Genomic DNA, 22385 nt, shown 5'->3' on the forward strand with positions numbered 1-22385 from the left:
GGGAGATTAGAATAGAACATCTTTCAAGCCAGCCATCGTTTTAATATTCTGGGAAGTGTACCTTTTGCTTGGAAGTAGCTGATTTACACAGTAATTTTAGCTGTAGTGTTTTTTCCCCTAAGGGAAAGATAAATGGGCAAAAGGGGAAATGGAAAGCATTTCCATTAGGCAAATGCTTTCTGGAAAGTACAACTAATGTTTTGGTCGGTTTATTTTCATATAATTCATTTCTTGGGCTAAAACATGTAAATCAGTTACTTATATTCAGATGATTTATCTTTTATCTTTTGAACATACTAATGGTTAGAAGAATTCCAAGTTTTTCATTTTTTTGCCCTGTTTTTTCATACGTTTTACAGAAAAATAATTGTTTTTAGTGCATTCATTTCATTTGCTAACATTATGATCTGTACAGAACAGCCCACTTATTTTTTTAGATTTTAAATATGACACATGTACATAAAATAATAATTATATAATGTGGTGTTTTGTTGTATCTCAGCACATTTTTTAGATCTGAAAATTGGTCCCTGTTCTTATTCTGCATGTACTCCAGTACACCTTTCCCTTGATGAGTTATTTTTCATGTGCACACATGGGGGAGCTTTTGAGACACTAGTTTGAATGTTACACTTTGATGACTTTCTCAACAACTTGACCCTAAGATGACAGACTGGAACTCTTCATCAAAAGAAGTGTAGCAGGGTGCAGCTGGCTGTAGAACTGACTTCCCTAGTGCTCACTGTCTCATATACAGCCCTAGAACCAATTCATAAATCTCTTTGAAAGATAGCCATAAATGTGTATTCTCTTGCACAAAAGTGTAGGGCTAAGAAAATGAAAAGGAAAAGTGAAGGCAGAACCAGTGTTTTCTAAAACTTTAATAAGAAGTACATGAGGTCATAAACACGGGGCCTACCTTTCCTGGTGAAATGGGGGAAGTGAGCCAGAAACTCATTTTGACAGCAACATTATTTAAAGGAGTTTCTGAAATGATCAAATATGTTCTTCCATAGAAGAAGAAAAGTCTAGAAGCAACTGAGAGTATTTTTAAAAATCACACCTGGGGGAAGCAGAAATAAAAGTGAATGGCTTGAGTTGAGTCTATGCTCTTGGTGTCCAGCTTTGTTTGCCATTTAAAGAAAATGCAGGAAAATAGAAATGTGTTAAGTGAAATGAAACCCCGCAGGACCTTGACAGGCTTTATTGTTATCTTTCTTTTGACCCCAATTTTTGGGTAGCTAAAATTATAAATAAGCATATAAAAATAGACCTGGTGACAGCCACACAGATACATGAGGTAGCTTCAGGAATGACTGGGGCTTTTGTTTGCCCTAGTTTATTTGGAAATAATTCCAAACTATTTCATATATAAATATATATTTTTTCCAATGCCTATCATAATTACATCTGAAAATTTTGTTCATGAGACAAACTTTTAAATGCTCTTAAAATGAAAATTCAGGAAGGAAATAAATAGAAATGTGTGTGTGTGTGTGTGTGTGTGTGTATGTGTGTGTATTTTGAGATGGAGTCTCGCTCTGTCACCCAGGGTGGAGTGCAGTGGTGTGATCTCGGCTCACTGCAACTTCTGCTTCCTGGGTTCAAGAAATTCTCCTGCCTCAGCTTCCTGAGTAGGTAGGATTACAGGCATGTGCCACTACGCCTGGATAATTTTTGCATTTTTAATAAAGATGGGGTTTCACCATGTTGGTCAGGCTGGTCTCGAACTCCTGACCTTATTTATGATCTGCCCGCCTCGGTCTCCCAAAGAGCTGGGATTACAGGCGTGAGCCGCTGTGCCCAGGCTGATTTTTAAATGTTATTATTATTAATAAAAAACTCTTTAGCAAGTATTTTCTGTGAAAAGTCTGTAGTGTAACTAGCTTAATATAAATGTGTGTAAAATTAAATAGAATGTATCATGATGAATTGAAAATAGGTAAGATTTGTTTTCCTTCTCATTGTTTTTTCATATGTAGGCAGCCAAGTTCATCCTCCACAGTTTGTGTTCAACTCCTTGCTGTTTTTTTCTCTAATCTTTTCCTCAGTACCCTTATTCATTCTCATGGTTTTAACCATTAAGTATATTCCCATTCTGGATTTTCCTCACAGACTCCAGTTGTACATTTTCTATTGCCCATTGGATGTTCCTACCTGGTTATGGAAGTCAAACTGAATGTCAGCTTCCAGTCTTACCTTCCATCCTCCACTTGCTTCCTTGGCTTCCTTCTTTACCCACCCTCCCAACTCACCAGTTCCTCCTGACTTTCCCCTGTCTGTTCACTGAACTACCATTTTTTGAATCACCTGGGCTTGGAAATTTGGTGTCATCTTTGACATTAACCTGTCTCATGTACACTACTGTATCAAAGGTTCCTAAGCCTAGCCTCAGGATTGCTAAAAGGATGCATGGAACTCAGAAAAGGTGTTATAGTCACAATTATGTTTTACTATAGTGAAAGAATACAGATTAAAATCAGAAAAGCAAAAGATATATGGGGGGCAAAGTCCAGGAGAAATCAGGTGCAAGCTTCTAAAAGTTTTTTTTCCAGTAGAATTGCACAGATGCACTTAATTCTGCAAGCAATAATGTGTGACATGTGCAAAGTGTTGTCAACCAGGGAAACACACTTGAGCTTTATGTTTTCTTTTCTTTTTTTTTTTTTTGAGATGGAGTCTCACTCTGTTGCCCAGGCTGGAGTACAGTGGCGTGATCTCAACTCACTGCAACCTCCGTCTCCTGGGTCCTGGTTCAAGCAGTTCTCCTACCTCAGCCTCCCAAGTAGCTGTGATTACAAGCATGAGCCACCACACCCAACTAATTTTTGTATTTTTTAGTAGAGACAGGGTTTCACCATGTTGGCCAGTCTGGTCTTGAACTTCTGACCTCATGATCCACCTGCCTCGGCCTCCCAAAGAGCTGGGATTACAGATATCTGGCCAAGCTTTGATGTTTTTAATGGAGGACAGTCACATAGTCTTGCAGCACCTGCATGACTTACCTCAGCTACTCAGACTTCAGCTCCCTAAAGAAGGAACAGCACCCATCATGCATCACATTGCTAGCATGAACTGTCTGATCAACTTGTACCACATGGCCCAAGGTCTCAGGCATACAACACTCTTGACAGGCAGAATATACTGAGGGCTCAAGGCTTCCTTTCAGGAGCTGGCCTAAGTTCAGTCTTGAAGAGAGGTTTTCTTGGGAATGTGCAGGGTTTGAGCAACCCAGATTTGCCGAGTTAATCTTCCTGTGCATACACATAAAATCACCAAGCTTTACTGGTTGCTGGGAAAATTCAAAGCACATACTGTGGTGTTAGATATGTGTTTGAGTTCTGCCTCTGAGACAACTGAGATACAGTTAACATAATGCTGGACACATAAATACTGAGTGATGTTGATTTCTTCTTGTTGTGGTGGTTTTTATTATCTCTGCCCTTTTCTATCCAATATCACTTCTTCTGTTTAACCTAAGACCTTATTGTTTTCACCTTCATGGTGCATTAGCTTCCCGTGTCGGTGAACTTAAGATGTTATGCTGCACTAAAAAACAATCCCCAAATCAATGTCACTTGCTAAAACAAGAGAGTATTTCTTGATGCTGCTGTTTGTTTATTCTGAGTTGACTGCAGCTCTGCTGCAAAGTATTACCAATCTGGGACCCCGACTGAAGGAACAGCCCTGATCTGGGATATTGTGGCAAAAAGAAAATAGCACATTATGGAACCATACAATGGCTCTTAAAATTTTGCTTGAAAGTGGTGCATATTCTGTCTATTCCCATTTTATTGTCTAAAGTAAGTGATGCTGCCAGGCCTGAGGTTATTGAATTAGGGATGTATACTATTCCCTTGGAGTGGTGGTGGTGAATGTTTGAGCAGTAATATGATCTATCAACTTCCTAGCTGAACTCTGTATTAATGGTCATTATACTATCTAAGGAGGCTGGAAACAGATAGGCCACTATGTAGTAATGATTTCTAGCATGTCTAAGGAGGCTGGAACTAGAGAGGCCAGCTGGGATACTCTAATCTATCCTGTTGACCATCACTAAGTTCGTATCTTCAAAGTTCATTGTTGACAAACCATTTATCTTCTCTATAACTGCTGTAATATGGTCTCCTCTCGATTAGTCATGCAAGCTCGTTTTTAAGCTCAATCACCCATGAAACGCCAGTGAGACCACATACACCAGTGAAACCATGAAATTAACCCACATTAGGAACATTTTATCGTAGCACCTTATACCCTTGCTCATACATTCACTGAGATTAAGGATGCTGTTTTGAAAAAAGTTACCATTTCATTCTCCTTTGAATTCTCCACAGAGCTTAGGTACATTACCCACAGTCAGGGCTGAAACATGTAATCAATGAATGCAAGAATGAGTATTCCCTGTGTTCCAAAGAAATCCAGGTGCCATTCAATGACAGTGAGAAGTCAGGCCAAGGAGGTGAAGGGAGGCTGAAATCCATTCCATGCTTTGCTCACAAGGCAAGTCCTGAGATGGGATGAGGAGAAAGAAGTGTCTTTTTCTAATCTCATTAAAGCACTGCGTAGTAGGGCTTTTCTTCTTGGTTTTCGTTCACTAAAAGACTTCCTACAAAAGACCTGCATGCCCCACAGAGACCATATGCATGGAAATTATTGTAGGGCAGGCATAGAAAAATGCTATTTTGGTTCTGCTTTCTAGAAAGTTTCAAGTGCTGGGCCACCCAGTCATCTAGCTGCTCTGCATCCTTTGGATGTCTGTGGTGAGGACAGCTTCACAAGATTGGGTCCTCAGAGCTGCTTTGCACTTCCCAAGAATGGACCTGTGGACCATGCCCTTTTTGACCACTCAAGTTTTATTTATTTTGGGGCAGCACCTCTATTACCGGAGAAAGTAACTCTTGAGTCTAAAAACATACTGGAAATAAGAATGGAGAAAGTAATTGGATCAGCTATACTTGCTCTATTTCATGAAAATATTCCTAAAAATTAAAACTAGTTCCTGGCAATGCAGCAAATAGCCAAAATGAGCTCTTTGGTTGAATGGTTTTAATGTTTCCCACTTTCCCCCCGCCCTCCCCACCACCTGTTACAGTTTTAAAAACTGCACCACAAGAGTCTGTTCAAAATTCAGTGCCAATAGGGAATATTGCCTATTAGCCGGCAAAATAGGAGCAGAAAGGCATGGAACAGGGCTTTGGTCGCCCAAGGCAGGGTAACTGTGAGTGTGGGACCTTTATTGCTGCCGTGTAGATGCTTCAGTGTGGGAAGTAAATGCTCAGTCAAATTTGGCATAATAGCTTTAAAACAAATGAAACCACTGTGCATGTTGTCAGTGACAAACTGCTTTTTTCTTTTCTTTCTTTCTTTTTATTTTCTTTTTTTGAGATGGAGTCATTGCTCTGTCACCCAGGCTGGAGTGCAGTGGTGCAATCTTGGCTCACTGCCAACTCCATCCCCTGGGTTCAAGCAATTCTTTTGCCTCAGCCTCCTGAGTAGTTGGGATTACAGGCGCAGGCCACCATGCCCAGTTAATTTTTGTGTTTTTAGTAGAAACAGGGTTTCACCATGTTGGCCATGCTGGTCTCGAACCAGCATGTGATCTGCCCACCTCAGCCTCCCAAAGTGCTGGAATTACAGGTGTGAGCTACTGCACCTGGTCCTTTTTCCTTAAAAAAAAAAAAAAAAAAAAAAAAAATATATATATATATATATATATATATATATATATATATATAATTGCATTTTAGGTTCTGGGGTACATGTGCAGAACATGCAGGATTGTTGCATAGGTACATACATGGCAGTGTGGTTTCCTGCCTCCACCTCATCACCTATATCTGGCATGTCTCCCCAGGTTATCCCTCCCCAACTCCCTACCACCCACTGTCCCACCCCTAGTTCCCCCCAACAGACCTCAGTGTGTGATGCTCCCCTCCTGTGTCCATGTGTTCTCACTGTTCAACACCTGCCTATGGGTAAGAACATGTGGTGCTTGATTCTCTGTTCTGGTGTCAGTTTGCTGAGATGGTCTCCAGGTTCATCCATTCCCTGCGAAGGACACAAACTCAGGGTTTTTACGGCTGCATAGTATTCCATGGTGTATATGTCCCACATTTTCCCTGTCCAGACTATCATCAATGGGCATTTGGGGTGGTTCCAAGTCTTTGCTGTTGTTATCAGTGCTACAATGAACATACATGTGCATGTGTCCTTAGAACAATTTATAATCATTTGGATATATAATATGCCCACTAATGGGGTTGCTGGATCAAATGGATTTCTATTTCTAGATCCTTGAGGAATCGTGACACTGTCCTCCACAATGGTTGAACTAATTTACACTCCCACCAACAGTGTAAAAGTGTTCCTATTTCTCCACATCCTCTCTAGCATCTGTGGTCTCCAGATTTTTTAATGATCGCTATTCTAACTGGCATGACATGGTATCTCAACGTAGTTTTGATTTGCATTTTCCTAATGACCAGTGATGATGAGCATTTTTTCATATGTTTGTTGGCCTCAAATATGTCTTCTTTTGAAGTGTTGGTTCATATCCTTTGCCTACTTTTGAATGGGTTTGTTTGTTTGTTTCTTTTCTTGTAAATCTGTTTTAGTTCTTTGTAGATTTCGGATATAAGTCCTTTGTCAGATGGGTAGAATGCAAAAATTTTTTCCAATTCTGTTGGTTGCTGGTTCACTCTAATGATTGTTTCTTTTGTTGTGCAGAAGCTCTGGAGTTTAATTAGATCCCATTTGTCTATTTTGGCTTTTGTTGCCATGGCTTTTGGTGTTTCAGTCATGAAGTCCTTGCCTATGCCTATGCCTATGTCCTGAATGGTTTTGGCTAGGTTTTCTTCTAAGGTTTTTATCATGTTAGGTCTTATGTTTAAGTCTTTAATCCATCTGGAGTTAATTTTAGTGTAAGGTGTCAGCAAGGGATTCAGTTTCTGCTTTCTGCACACTGCTAGCCAGTTTTCCCAACCCCATTTATTAAACAGGGAATCTTTTCCCTTTTGCTTGTTTTTGACGGGTTTGTCAAAGATCAGATAGTTGTAGATGTGTGGTGTTGCCTCCGAGGCCTCTGTTCTGTTCCATTGGTCTATATCTCTGTTTTGGTACCAGTACCATGCTGTTTTGACTACTGTAGCCTTGTAGTATAGTCTGAAGTCAGGTAGCATGATGCCTCCAGCTTTGTTCTTTTTGCTTAGAATTGACTTGGCTATGTGGGCTCTCTTTTGGTTCCATATGAAGATTAAGGTTTTTTTTTTTTCCAGTTCTCTGAAGAAGTTCATTGGTAGCTTGATGGGGATAGCATTGAATCTATATATTACTTTGGGCAGTAGGGCCATTTTCATGATATTGCTTCTTCCTAACCATGAGCATGGAATGTTTCTCCATCTGTTTGTGTCCTCTCTTATTTCACTGAGCAGTGGTTTGTAGTTCTCCTTAAAGAGGTCCTTTACATCCTTTGTTAGTTGTATTCCTAGGTATTTTCTTCTCTTTGTAGCAATTGTGAATGGCAGTTCATTCTTGATTTGGCTCTCTTTAAGTGTGTTATTGGTGTATAGGAATGCTTGTGAGTTTTGCACATTGATTTTGTATCCTGAGACTTTGCTGAAGTTGCTTACCAGTTTCAGGAGATTTTTGGGCTGAGATGATAGGGTCTTCTAAATATACAATCATGTGGTCTGCAAATAGAGACAATTTGGCTTTCCTAATTGAATATCCTTTATTTCTTTTTCTTGCCAGATTTTTCTGGCTATAATTTCCAATACTATATCGAATAGGAGGGTGAGAGAGGGCATCCTTGTCTAGTGCCAGATTTCAAAAGGAATGCTTCCAATTTTTGCCCATTCAGTTGCCCATGATATTGGCTGGCAGTTTGTTGTAAATAGCTTTTATTATTTTGAGGTATGTTCCACTGATACCTAGTTTATTGAGAGTTTTTAGCATAAAGGGCTGTTGAATTTTGTCAAAGGCCTTCTCTGCATCTCTTGAGATAATCATGTGGTTTTTATCTTTGGTTCTGTTTATGTGGTGGATTACATTTATAGACTCGTGTATGTTGAACCAGCCTTGCATCCCTGGGATGAAGCCTACTTGATCATGAGGGATAAGCTTTTTGATGTGCTGTTGCAATTGATTTGCCAGTATTTTATTGAAGATTTTTGCATCTATGTTCATCACGGATTTTGGCCTGAAGTTTTCTTTTTTTGTTGAGTCTCTGCCGGATTTTGCTATCAGGATGATGTTGGTCTAAAAGTTGACTGGATAAACAATGAAATGAAGGCAGAAATAAAGATATTCTTCAAAACCAGTGAGAACGAAGACACAATGTACTAGAATCTCTGGGACACATTTAAAGCAATGTCTAGAGGAAACTTTATAGCAATAAACGCCCACATGAGAAGCAAGAAAAGATCTAAAATTGACACCCTATCATCAAAATTGAAAGAGCTAGAGGAGTGAGATAAAAAAAAAAAAAAGCTCAAAAGCTAGCAGAATAGAAGAAATAACTAAGATCAGAGCAGAACTGAGGGAGATAGAGATACAGAAAACCCTTCAAAAAATCAATAAACCCAGGAGCTGGTTTTTTTGAAAAGATCAACAAAACAGACCACTAGCCAGATTAAAAGAAAAGAGGGAATAATAAAAAAGATGCAATAAAAAACCATAAAGGGGATATCACCACACATTCCACAGAAATACAAACCACCGTCAGAGACTACTACAAACAACTCTATGCACATAAACCAGTAAACCTGGAAGAAATGGATAAATTCCTGGACACTTACACTGTCCCAAGCCTAAACCAGGAAGAAGTTGAAACCCTGAATAGACCAATAACAAGGGCTGAAGTTGAGGCAGCAATTAATATCTTACCAACCAAAAAAAGCCTAGGTCCAGATGGGTTCACAGCTGAATTCTACCAGACATACAAAGAGGAGCTGGTACCACTCCTTCTGAAACTATTACAAACAATCCGAAAAGAGGAATCCTCCCCAAATCTTTTTGTGAGACCCTTTTTCTTTTAAAATATTTTACTTATGTTTCTATTTTGCATCAAGGGGGTTGGTTTTTAGATTACTGAGGGCAAAAGCCAAGCAAAGCAGAATTAGTGTCACTCATGTCAAGATATTAATTTCAGCACTAATGAGATGCTGAACAACATGACAAAGATGATTAGAGGATATTGAATGAAGGTAAATCAAGTAGGTAAACTTAGCTCTTTATGTTCAGAATCCTGATATTAGGTGTGGAGTATGGAGCTAATTGCACTGTGCTTGGAAAGAGTTTTAAATTATGGAGAAGATGAAGTTTCATCAACCCAACATGTGTCCCCTTTACTAATAGGAAAACATAAGAGCATTTATGTCATCATAAACTATTCTTGTTAATTTACTGAAATACCAATGTATTTGTGGCATTTTGGGATCACTGTCATTATCATAATAGAATGTTCATGCTTCATATCTATGAAGCTCCAAGATTGCTCTAAAATTCCTTCATACCCACCTGGACAATTATGACTCACCTATTGGACAGAACAATATAGATCTATTCTAGGACTCAAAGGATCTAGTCACCATTTCCAAGACTGAGCACACTTTGTGGAGCCAGGTCAGAATGAGACATTAATGTTTTCTTCATTTAAATATTCTGTGTAGAAATGACCTATTTATTTCCCATTGAGCAGACGAATCATCTTTTTCAGGGATTGTTTTTCCTCTGTAGTCTCATCAGAGTCTGTTAATATTTTTATTTTGTTCTTGCTTTTTTTCTATTTGAATATATCTTTTTATCATTACAGCATGATGAAAAGTCATTTAATTGTAAATTTTTGTCTTCAAGACCTCCCTTTAAGCCTTTAGTAGGGAGTAATATAATGATTACTGGTAGGTACAATCCATCAGTCAGTCATCTCTGGGATAATTCTTTGCAGGTTCTTGGGCCTTGGTTTCTGTAGGAGTTGGCAAGTAATTGCTGAGTTTTCTGTCTGAGCAGTCACTCATGAGATTTTTGACTAAGCAGATGGATCATTTCTTATCTAGGCCTAAATTAACCCTGCTGTCTGTTGTGGCTAATGGACAATATTGTGTCAAAATTTGAAGCTGATAGCTTTCCCTCAGTGTTCTAGTAGATTCTATTTCTTTAAAGTGGTTAAAGTAGAACAATTCTTCAATCCCTTGATCTGATTTATGGCAGTAGTAATAAAGAAGATTGTTATCCCAAAGGGGCCAGTTGCTTATGCTTGTTCATTCATTTATTCTGGGATATTTGAGTGACCATGATGTATTGGCTCTGTGCTAAATACTGGGGGTTCAGTAGTGAGGTCCAAGTCAGATTCAGTCTTTGTCCTCATAGAGCGTAAAATAGTCAAATGTAATGGGGAATGTGGAAATAGGCAGTGACAATATAATATATTGTGAGGAGTGCTATAGGGGAGAAGCACAGTGAGCTCACAGGAGGCACATGAACAGCATTTGGTTGCCTGTGTGTGCCACGAAGTGTGCTAAAAGCTGAGTTTACAGTTAACTAACAAAATAGACACTGTCCTTGCCATCATGAAACTTACTATTGGTGAAAATCAGTGTTAACGAATAATTACATACATGCATAAATGTGATGTTGCTATAAAGGAAAATGCAAGTTGTGATGAGAGGCTTTATCAAGGGTTCTAATTTAGACTGAGTGTTGAAGGACCATGGATCAGAGGTTGAGGCATTTAGGCTGAGACTTATGGTTTGGAGATATCACTAAAGAGGGGGAAGAGAAAGCTTCCAGATGGAGAGAATATCACTTGCTAAGGCCTGGGGCAAGTGAGAACAGGAGAATTTATTGAGCAGAAAGTTTGGTATGGTTATGTCATTGTGTGCAGTGAGCGGTAGAGGCAGAGACAAGGACTAGGGATGAGGATGAAGAGTGACCAGGGTAGCTAATGGCAGCTCTGCCTGGTACAAATTATTCAATAAATGATATCTGTTATTAATTGCTGCATAACTTTGTGCAATGCACTGAACCTTTCTATGTCCAGTTTCTTAACTGTAAAAAGGCAATAATCTCTACATAATAAAATTGGTTATAAGAATTATATTAATATATGCAAAACACTTAAAAGAGTGCCTGGTGCAAATAAAGCATGACAAAAAGAAAAATGGGGTAGGAAGCATTCATTCATTCAACAGTGTTTGAGAGCCACCTATGTGCCAAGCACAGGGCTGCAGCATGGAAGAAAGAGACAGCTATATGCCTGTCCCCATAATTTACCCTGATAATGAACTAAAATTGCAATGTGGTCTATGGCCATACCACCCTGAATGTGCCCGATCTTGTCTGATCTCAGAAGCTAAACAGAGTTGGGCCTGGTTAGTAGTTGGATGGGAGACTACCTGGGAATACCCGGTGATGCAGACTATTTTTTTTTAAATGAAAAAAATAAATAAAATAAAACTGTGATATGTTATGAAAATGAAATCTAGGAAATGGAGACAATGAGGAAGGTTTGAGAAAGTTTAGAAGTGGAAAGCACAAGACTCTGATTAAAGAAGCTGATTCCAGAAAGATTGGAAAGGTTTCAAGAAGGAGGATACGGTTGGCCATGTTGCCCACCTTCAGAGCTAGAACCACATTATGTAGCTAACTTTGTCTATGACTTAAGAAATGAACTGGGATAGAAATTAAAGTGCACAATAATGTATTTAGAATTTATTTGTTGCACTACAAAATTCCCTAAAGGTCATAAAGAAACACACACACACACACACACACACACACACACACACACACACACACACAAACACAGGGGTATATATATATATATATTTCACTGATTTTTAAACATATTATATAACATGAAAGATATCTTACTTAAAATTATGAAATAGCAAATGAAGTCTGGATCCCAGCTCACTAGACATTTCAAGATTGGATTTAATTTTTCATCTTTTTTCCTTTTTGAATAATGCCCTGATGATCTATTTGGAGAAGAGATATGATAGTACCCTATGTGACTGTGCTTGCTCTGTTCTGTTTGCTGTTTCCTGTTTAATTCTGATGGTATTGTGGGTAGGTCAGATGACCTTCCCTGGAGCAATTTATGAAAGCACTGTTGAATAGAGAACAGAACATGGTGGAATATTCATGAGCAACCTCAGTAGTTCAGGGTTGTTCTCTGACACAATTATTCTTCAGAGTTTTGCTGAGGGCTTAGAGTACCCTACGCAATATAAATGTTTCTTTGATATGCTCCTTAGTATTTCCTCTTTTTAAAGAATCCTCAAGAGGAATTGCACCTGAAACTGTAGCTAGTGCCATTCCTTTTTGCATTCCTTTTTCACCACCCTTCTAACAATTCAAAATAATGCTGGTCTTTTTTTTTGTGGGGAGAGAGATGGCAAAAACTGTCTGTTGTAGTTTATAGGTATGCAGGAGAAAACTGCTTTGCCATCCAACATTATGATGCTAACAGTCAGTTGTTATTTTGGGGGATTGTTCTTGAACTGAAGGAAAATGTGTAGCAGCACTATTAGGTAAATCAGTAATCCTGGCTCAAGTGTTTCTTTCAAGGAAAGGAAGGCTTGGTTACAGTGTTGAGGGCTTTGGTAGTCACAGTAACTGCCACTCAAAGAAGTTGCTGGATCTTATGAATATATTTTGGCAAGGAGGAAATAAGTTTGTCAATCAGCTGAACATGAGATGGAGAGATTACCCTGGATTATCTGCGTGGGCCCAATGTAATCATAAGGGTCCTTAAGATGGAAGAAGGAAGCAATACAATGAATGTCAGAGCGACACAGCATGAGAAAGTCAAGCAGCACCCAGTGATTGTGAGCTCTAAAAACAGAGGAAGGGGCCATGAACCAAGGAATAAGGACAGCCCCTGGAAGCCAGAAAAAGCAGGAAAATAGATTCTCCTCTGGAGCCTCCCAGAAAGTAATGCAGCCCTGCCAACATCTTGATTAGGCCAATGAGATCCCTTCTGGGCCCTTGATATTCATAACTGTAATATCATAAATTTCTATTCTTTTTTTCACTAGGTTTTTCATTAGGTAGTTACAATAGCAAAAGGAAACCAATATGGGGGTTTCTGAAGAGCCCAACAGTTTAAGCTGTAAGAATCTGGAGATAAGGTAGTCTATTTTTGTAAAGTAAATGATATTATACATATTAGAAGTGGTTTGCAACTCTCAGGCAAGTAATCATTTAGTTCAATAAGACTCTAGAGAAAGAGGTAGCAACTAAAAAGAAAAAAAGAAATCAAGGCCTCTACAGGTAGAGTAAATGAGGGAGACTGGCCTGGTTGGAAGAGAATAGGGAAGGGAGGGGAGTATGGCTGACCAGAGAATACATGGCCAGCTCCTCCTGGTGATTGTTGCCATGAAGAAATGTGAGCACTGTTGCTAGATCTAGTTTTTTCAAAAGAAGCCCACAGTTTGCAATGTAATGTAAATTATCCTAATATTGAACTCTAGACAATTTAAGTAAAAACCAACCACCAACCAAACAAACCTCAACACAAGACGAGTATGACCTGGGGCCACTAGTCTCAGACAGCTAATCTAGACAGCCGGAATGACTTGTATTTTCACAGTTCTGAGTGTAACACCTGCAATTCCACTTTAGGGTCAAAGAAACTGACGTAGGGAAGTTAATAATTGAGCTAGTCAACGGTAAACATCAGGTTTCAAATTGCGGTGTATCTGATTGCAAATGCCAAGTGTTTTTCCATCTCACTGCCTCTAAGGTAAAAGGAGGAGATTAATAACGGAGAGATAGAAGGAGAAATGGAAGGAAAACATTTACTATTTACTAAGCACAGAATATCTACCAGGCATTGAACCAGGGATTTTAAGCATATTATCCTTTAAGTCTCATAACAATTTTAAGAGCTAAGAAATATTCTAACTTTCCAGGGAAGAAACCAGAGTCCAGGAGAGGTCAAGTAACTTGTGCTTGGTCACACAGATAGTAAGTGTCAAAGAAAACTCAAAAGAACACATTTTCTCAGTGATTACAGGTTTTAGAGAAGAGGAACAATGCTTCCTCTGAGCCTGAAGAAAATAATGAAATGAGGGCTCCTAGGGAAGATGAAGGTATTCACACAGCAGGAACTTGTCTGTCTTGGTGCAAGTGGGAAGTAAGGCTATCTGGCAAGCTTAAGAATAGTTTATAAGGGGGAAGCAGGTGTCAGATTGGATACTGCAGGAGAAAACAGGCTGCCACCAGGGTGACCTGTACCGGAGATGGAGACATGATGTCGAATCAATTAGTGGACCATGAGAAAGGCCAACAGACAGGAAGACTTTGAGTGGAAAGAATGTACGCACCCTTGCTTCTTTCCTCAGCATCCCTTGCAGGTGGTAACCACAGAGGAGCTGATTGCCAGGACCGGCCATTGGCTTGGTAAAGTTGAAATGTTAAAAAGGCAGGGTGGCTCAACTTCATTAGCCAGCAGGAAATGCAAATGATATCTACAATGCCAAATCAATACCATTTGACATCCATCCGGATGTCTAAAAGAAAGAAGACTGACAACACTGTGTGTTATGAGACTGTGGGGCAGCTGGAATGCTCCTAGACTGCTGGTGAAAGTGTAAATTGGTAGATTCAGTATCTGTGAAAACTGTTTTCAATATCTATGAAAGCTGAACATATGTATATCCTATAGCCTAGCAATTCCATTTTTATAGGTGTATGTCCAGTGGAAATGTGTACATTTTTGTACTGAAAGACATGTGCATATAGTAGTGCTATTTGTAATGGTGAAAAATATAAATGACTCACTAATTTTTTTGTGTGATGACAAAATGAAATAGTAGCAATAAAGAAGAATGAGCTATAGTCACATACATTATGGATGAATCTAAAAGATAAAACATTGAGCAAAGGAGTGCATGTCATGATTTCATTTATATAAAGCTTAGAATCAGACCTCTGGTGTTAGAAGTCAGAACAGTGGTTATATTTCAGGGAAGAAGTTGCCTGAGATAGAATATAAGTGGGCTTATAGGGTGTTGCAATGTTCTAATTTTTAAAATTTTATTACCCAAGTGTGTTCACCTATGAAAATCCACTGCTTTTATGATTTGTGTACTTTCTGTGCATATATTATGTTTCAATAGAGAATTAAGAAAAATCAATATGAGGCCCAAATGGTAGTCTAGGATCGTGACAGGGCAGTGTTGAAATTGCTGACAAGTGCAACTAGGAAAAAAGGCTGAGTTGTTTAATGCATCCCCGATTATATTGGATAAGGGGAGGTGGGGGAATTTAGGGACACAATGATGGTGACAGGAGAGAATTACCACATGGGCGATTGAATGGGGAGCAGCATCTTGCTGTGACAAAGTCCATCATGTACCTGTCATGGAATTGATGATAAAATATTACATCAGCTGCATGGCTATATCTAATCTGTTTCAGAAGATGTCAGCAAAGGCCATTTGCATAGCGCAATCTGGGAAGTTGATTGTTTCATTTAAGGTGGATACAGAGTAGATTCTAACAGCTCACTTCTTGACCTTGTTTAATTTTTGTCTGTTAACTCAGCACTAGAATTCTGTACAAAAAAATTCAAGGCTGCAGTATCAAATTAAGCAAATCGTGTGCAATGAAAACAAAGCTTTTGCTTGAGTTGTGAGCTCACATATGGTTTCTCCTGGTTTGTGGTCTCCTAGCCAGATAAATGCAGCAGGTTGATGATAATGTAAACAGCGAAGTTCCCTGGGTGGCTTTAAAGGGAAAGGGACAATTTACTCATTTTACGTATTTACTAAAACTGCCTTCTCTCTCTCACTTTCTCTCTCCCTTCCCCTCTCTTTCATGCACACACACACACACACACACACACACACACACACAACTATATTTGGGATCCTTGTCTTAGGAATGTCTAGTCACTATCTGGGTATCTCGGTTAAAATAGAAAGGCCATTTGTCTCATGAATCAAAGGTTGAAAAATGTTCTTAAAGGATTAATTTCCAAAATTGCTTTCCAAATTGCATGGCTGACCAGCTTTTAGCAGTCATCATTAATGAGAACTGTGGAAAATTAAGGTCAGGTTTGCATTTTCTTTCTTCTTATTACTTCTCTTCTAGGTTGATTTGTATTTTTGTCTTTCCTTATATATTGCTTATCTTCCCCCAAATTTCATGAAGATAATTTCTAAGTAAGTTTCATTTCTAATTTTTCCCGAGTTCCAGAGATTCTGTTGAATATAGTCAATGACATGTTGTTATGACACCTCTAATGGATTATAAATAGTCCATTATATCGCACATACCAAAAAGACCTTCTGATTGAACACGCAAATTGGGGTCTTTTAAAATGAAAGGGGGTGCTATTGTTACAGGTGTTTTCAGGTTCTTGACCCCTCTGCCCCAGGAATGAGGGAAGAGGCCCTGGAGGTGTGGTGGGCTAGTTCAAGTAAATATCGGATCCCAAGAACTTTTGCAGAAAAGCGATTTATTAGGCAGAGAGAGAAAGAAAATTAGGGAGAGAGAGAGAGAAAGCCAACTCCCACGCTGTTGTGGGAGGGGATCCCAGAGAGGGGAAATTCGCACAGGTAAAGGGCAGGGGGTGGTCTTTAAATCTGGGAGTTATTCCCACCCCCATGTAAGTTTTTGTCCAGTAAGAGGAGTTCTTTCAAACTTCCGCTGGAATGACTGATCTGACATCTGATTGGTTGTTCAGCCCACAGTACTCCCATAGCTTTTAGCAGGCTTTTTGAAACAAAGGAGGCTCACCTGGGCAGTCTAGCCTCCCGTTAGACCTCTAAGCTCTAGGATGGAGACGTGAAGGAGGGTAGGTAGGGCATGTCCTGGGAAGTTCTTGCCTTTGAAACCACGACCCTTGTGGATGGGGGAAGAGAAGTTAACACATTCCCTCACTATGACTAATTACACCAGGGCCATAGCTGTGAACCAGGACTGTCTTGGACACACTGGGATGTGTGGTTACTCTGCTCAGAGGCTTCTGGGACAGGAACCAGCCTTGTGAAGGCTCTGTCCTGTTAGGGTTGCTGCTTCCTGGCCTGGCCACTCTGGACTGAGTAAATTCACAGGTATTCACTAAGCTAGATTTTCTCTCTATAATAAATCCTGCAAGGGCTCTCTAATTTAGGACTTCACAGAGGCATTAATTGAAAAAAAAAATGAAACTGATGCTAGGAATGAGCATTATAGGGTCTAATTACAAATAATGTTTGTGGATACTACCTGAAAGGTTTGGGGTATTATTTACCAGTTCTTCACTATTAAGTCTGGTGAAAACTCATGAATGAATATCACTCACAAAACAGCCCGATTCACATCTGATTTCTTTTGAACATGTTGACTTCTCTTGTTAGCTTTTTTCCTGCAGACCACACACTTAGTCTTATACGGTTCTTGTCCTGTTCTACTCTGCTTTGTTCTGGAGTGTGGCTTTCAGATGTCGGGGTCTTATAACTAGAAGCAGACAAGTCTCAATCTCATTAAACACAAGGTTTTTGTTGGTTTTCCTAATGGCAAGGTGAGGAAGTCCGTATGACACAGAACGTGGTGTGCAAGAGGCTTAATGCCTGCCTCATTGTTCTGTGGGTTCTGAACCCGTGGGGAAATAAAGACGCGGAAGTCAGAGGAGGATCAAAATGCCCTCTTTGCTAATGGTAACTTTTGTTCTGGTGGTGGGTTCCCTGGCTGCCCACCATTCCCCTCTGTGCTGAACTCACCTCTTCAGTCACAAACAAAGCAGTAGCACCTGCCCTGGTGGCTTCAAACAAGGAGGACAGAAGAACACCTGTGTTGTCAGGCTGGTGGCCAGAGTGGAGGGAGAGTGGAAAAGGGGAGGAAGACAGGTAAGAGGAGAAAGAAAACGGCATCGAAAGCAGGGCAGGGGACAGGAAGACAGACAGACAGGGTGAGGGAGAATGGAGTTCAAACAAGCAGAGGAGAGAAGGAGTGGGAGGTGAAGAAAGTGAGAGAGGCTACCAGCACCATGGCTGGTGATGGGTGTGTAAGGAATCTGTATTAGTCCATTCTCACACTGCTATAAAGATATACCCGAGACTGGGTAATTTCTTAAGAAAAGAGGCTTAATTGGCTCATAGTTCTGTGGGCTGTCCAGGCTTCTGTTTCTGGGGAGACCTCGGGAAACTTAAAATCATAGTGGAAGGGAAGGGGAAGCAGGCACATCTTCATGTGGATGGTGCAGGAGGAAGAGAGAGAGAAGAGGGAGGCACTACACATGTCTAACAGCCAGATCTTCTGAGAAGTCAGTGATGAGAACTGCAAGCGGGAAGTCCCACCCCTGTGATTCAATCACATTCCACCAGGCCCCTCCTCTAACATTGGGAATTATAATTAGACATAAAATTTGGCAGGGGACAAAGAGCCAAACCGTATCAGAATCTTTCTGAAGGATCAAATAATTCCTTTTTCTGCTCCTCACAGAAGATGGATGAATGCTAGAGCAAAGGAAGGCGCTGACTCCACAATACCAACAGGTGTTGGTGGTGATCCCTGTTTTATGCATTAAAGCAAGATGTGGGCAGAGAGAGAAAAGACTCCCCCTAACCCCCATATCCTGTCAACCTCCCTGCCCCTGAACACAGGCCATGATATTTCCAGTGACACTTAAGTACATCTGGAGCCTGTTATTCAGTCATTTCATGCACAGTGCCCTAGGGGTTGCAGTGGCATTCATGGACAACTGCGATGCCTAACATTGTCACTGAGCAATGTGAAGCCACATCTTTGTCGCCTGTAAACTGCAGAACACAAGCCTTCTGTTTGCAGAAGGAGGGTATGACTCTTCCTATTTTAAATACAGAAAACTTGTTATTATTGTTGTTGTTATTTTATAAAACGGATAAATTTATGAGCATATTGGAGAACCGTTCTTTGAAATATTTGCAGCTTGGATAAAACCAGGGAGTTGTAGACGATCAAAAACATTTCAATGAATCAAAATAAATCTCTTCCTCTATAACGCTTCTTTCATATTCACTGTCTACAAGATCTGAAAAGGAATGCTCAGTAATGACGTACAGAATTCAAATGTGCTCTCTCTGAAGAGGGGAGGGAGGAACAGGACAGGCCAGGGCAGAACAAGACAGACAGCTATTTCAGTCCAATGGGAAGCAGAGGCTCATGTCAGAGGCTGGGGACTTAGGCCTGGTGATTCCTCCAAAAGAGTCATAGGAGCACTTGAGCTGTGTCCTTGTGATGGGGTCAGAAAAAATCAATTTAGTATTCAGTGCTTATTCTTCAGATTCAAATAGCACAGAACACTGTAATGAAAAGCATACTGAGCCAGGACAGCAGGACTCCCACTGGAAAGCCCAGAGTAGCCAGGTCCCAGCGGGAGGGAGAAGCATGAAATCGAGCTGTGAGACAGGACAGAAGAAATTTCAGATGAGTGCAACTGGGCAGCTTGTGGAAACTCATATTCTATTAAGGAGTAGGAAAGATGAGCTGGTTTGGGCTACTAGGATGAAACAAAGAAAGAAAATGTTTTCTCAAAGTTTTCATTTGGTGTAGAAATTTTATTGACAAAAATTTCTTCTTGTAAATTACTTTTTATCTCCCAACAAATCAAAAATTGGTTTTCCAAAGGACTGTGTATTTACCCACCTGGGAGGCATGTTAACCAAGACAGAGTGATCTCAAAGATTAGGATGACTGGTTGGAGCTTGGATGTAATTTTCGCCTCTCTTGATCTGATGTGACACTCACTTATTTCCCTTTTTCAAAGGTTCTAGAATGTGTTTCATCTGAGAGATTAAAAAAGAGTAACCAATAAAAAACATTCAGATCTTCATGTCCTTTTAATCTCTTGACTTGCCAGGTAAATCTGGTTGAATTTCAAACTTCATTTGCATGAAGTTTACATTCTTCCAGGGCTGTGCTGCTGCATCTATTCATGCAGATTCTTCACTGTACAAGTTGGCCGGGCTGCAGGGTTTGAGTAAGTGCAGAAAGGCAGCCACACTCTGCTTGCCAAGCTATGCAGTGTGATGTGGGTCTGTGCCAGCCCAGAGGGAGGGACATCTTTTTCTGTTTCACAAGAAGTTCTAGCAAGTGGCTTTCATTGCCACCAAGGTTCATTGACGTCATGGCCACCCTAAGATGTGCCTGGTACAGTGCTTCGTACACACTGTTATCTGGTAAATGCTTTTGTTGATGGTCCTAGGTATATTTCAATTCAGTGGGAACATTATATGTGTTTTACTTAGGGAGAACATCACCCCAAGTGCCTTGTGCTTGAAACAATAGTGGTGTTTCATCCTTTGAAGACACTTGATGTATGATCTCACGTTTTTCTTCTCTTGATCTTTGAGGCAGTTATACTTGAGGGTAAATAGGCCTCAGATTGGTTGGTGTCCTACAGATAAACATAAAGAGCTTAGCTTAGATATAAAAACCCTGAGAAATGGGGAAAAAGCCTGTTATCTATGCAAACAAGGAGAAAGGCAGTAGGCAGGAACAGAATGGAAGTCTGTGGAAGGTGCTGTGACTCATTTCTTGCTCAGCTCCTCAAGTCCTGGTTCTTGTTTTGTTGAAGAACAAACAGAAATAGTGGGGTTTAGAGTTCTGGAAATGGCCAGATTCTTTTTTTTTTTTTTGAGATGGAGTCTTGCTCTGTCATCCAGGCTGGAGTGCAGTGGTGTGATGGCTCACTGCAACCTCCACCTCCTGGGTTTAAGCGATTCTCCTGCCTAAGCCTCCAGAGTAGCCGGTATTACAGGAATGGGCTGCCATGCTGGGCTAATTTTTGTATATTTAGTAGAGATGGGGTTTCACCATGTTGGTTAGGCTGGTCTCAAACTCCTGACCTCAGGTGATCTACCCACCACCACCTCCCAAAGTGCTAGGATTACAGACATGAACCATGGTTCCTGGCTGAAATGGCCATATTCTTAGATAGCCTGAACTATGTAAGCCTGTTGCTTGACTTGGTTAATCTGAGGAATGCAAAGTTCGAGAAATGTTGTAATCTCGGTGTTCTTGGTACAAGAGTGCCTGCTCTAAGCCTTCACTGTTCAGGGAAACTTGGTAACATAGGTGTGAGATACTAATCTATCTATTGATTCATCATCCATCTATTTATCTATGCAATTTCTTTATTACCAAAGAAAGCTTGCTTGCGCAGGTTGGACAGGTGTCATAAATGAATGATGCAGAGAGAGATTTAAAAAAACAATAAGGAGTGGTAAGAACTTGGCAAATAGAGTATTTCCTATCTATATGGAGTGGCCTCTATCAGTCTTGGCATTGTTGTCTTGCAGAAAGGCAAACATGCAGCTTCATGGGGGTCCATATCTTCTGAAGTTTTCCAAAGGAGCTGGAAATCAAGATGTGAAACCTGGTTATTAAATATTGACAACTAATTCAACTGTTTGTGCTAACATTGCAAGACTTGTCCTCATGTTGTTGCATGCCAAGGTGGAGAAAATATGTTGGACACATTAGGTATTTATGTGTCAGTTTGTGACCTCTGCTCTGGTATATAAGTTTGCCCTTAGAAATGCATTCTTGTATTATTTTACAGTTGAACGGAAAGCTCTATTTTTAATGAGTTCTAAAGGAGAAATGTCACCTAACTTACCTGTCTACCATTTGGAGGATAGACTGCTTATGCCACTTGGATTATACAAATAAACGTTGTTGGTTATTTAAAAAAATTTTATTCTCTGAAGAGAGTTTCTAAGGTTTTTAAAATGTTCTTTATGGGCTTCTAAGGAGGTTTAGGATTGTCAGTGAAAAGAAAGGAATGGGAAGGAAACTTACATTTCTGCTTCTTGGATAGAGGTGTTCTGTATATCTTGGTTTCAAAAGTAGATGTTTAATCTTTTAGGCACTTTAATCTACATTTCTAAGAAGAAATAGGAACCTTCTTGATAGAAATGCCACCTGTTTTAACGACTGAATACCAATGGCACTCTGCCAAGTTGAAAGCAAATCTAGGCAAATTTAAATTAGGCTGGCATTTCACAGAACTGGTGCAAGCATGGTTCATAAAGTTTATTTTTTTGCTTGAGGAAAAAATGACATTTTACTGATTCTGTGTAAGAAAACTTTTAAGTTTTTATGAAATAATATTAAGGTCAGAATGAAACATCGCAAAATTCAATATTTTATGATCATATTTAATGTTTTATATTTTATAACATATTTTAATAAAATAACCTAATATTTTACAGTAGAGCTGATTATCTTTCTAATGCTTTCCTAAAGAAATTCTGTAAAGATACACATAATTGCTCAGCCAGTGATAAAGCATGTAATTTCCCCTATCTTCAGTTTTTCCTTCCTATCCACCCTCTATAGCAGATGACAATGATCTTCTGATAGATCCTGGCTTGAGTAATACATTACACTGGCAGAGTAAGAAATCAGAAAAT

At 39.8% G+C, this 22385-nt stretch overlaps 1 protein-coding gene and 1 pseudogene across 5 annotated transcripts in view; both read left to right on the forward strand.

The window, feature by feature from the left end:
* Nucleotides 1–22385, forward strand: part of PDE4D (phosphodiesterase 4D) — a 1594380-nt gene that overhangs the window by 129849 nt on the left and 1442146 nt on the right. The gene's annotated exons all lie outside the window — the stretch shown is intronic.
* On the forward strand, nt 11297–11415 carry LOC118151797 (5S ribosomal RNA; annotated as a pseudogene).

This window comes from Callithrix jacchus, chromosome 2 (assembly GCF_049354715.1).
Source record: "Callithrix jacchus isolate 240 chromosome 2, calJac240_pri, whole genome shotgun sequence".
NCBI lineage: Eukaryota > Metazoa > Chordata > Mammalia > Primates > Cebidae > Callithrix > Callithrix jacchus.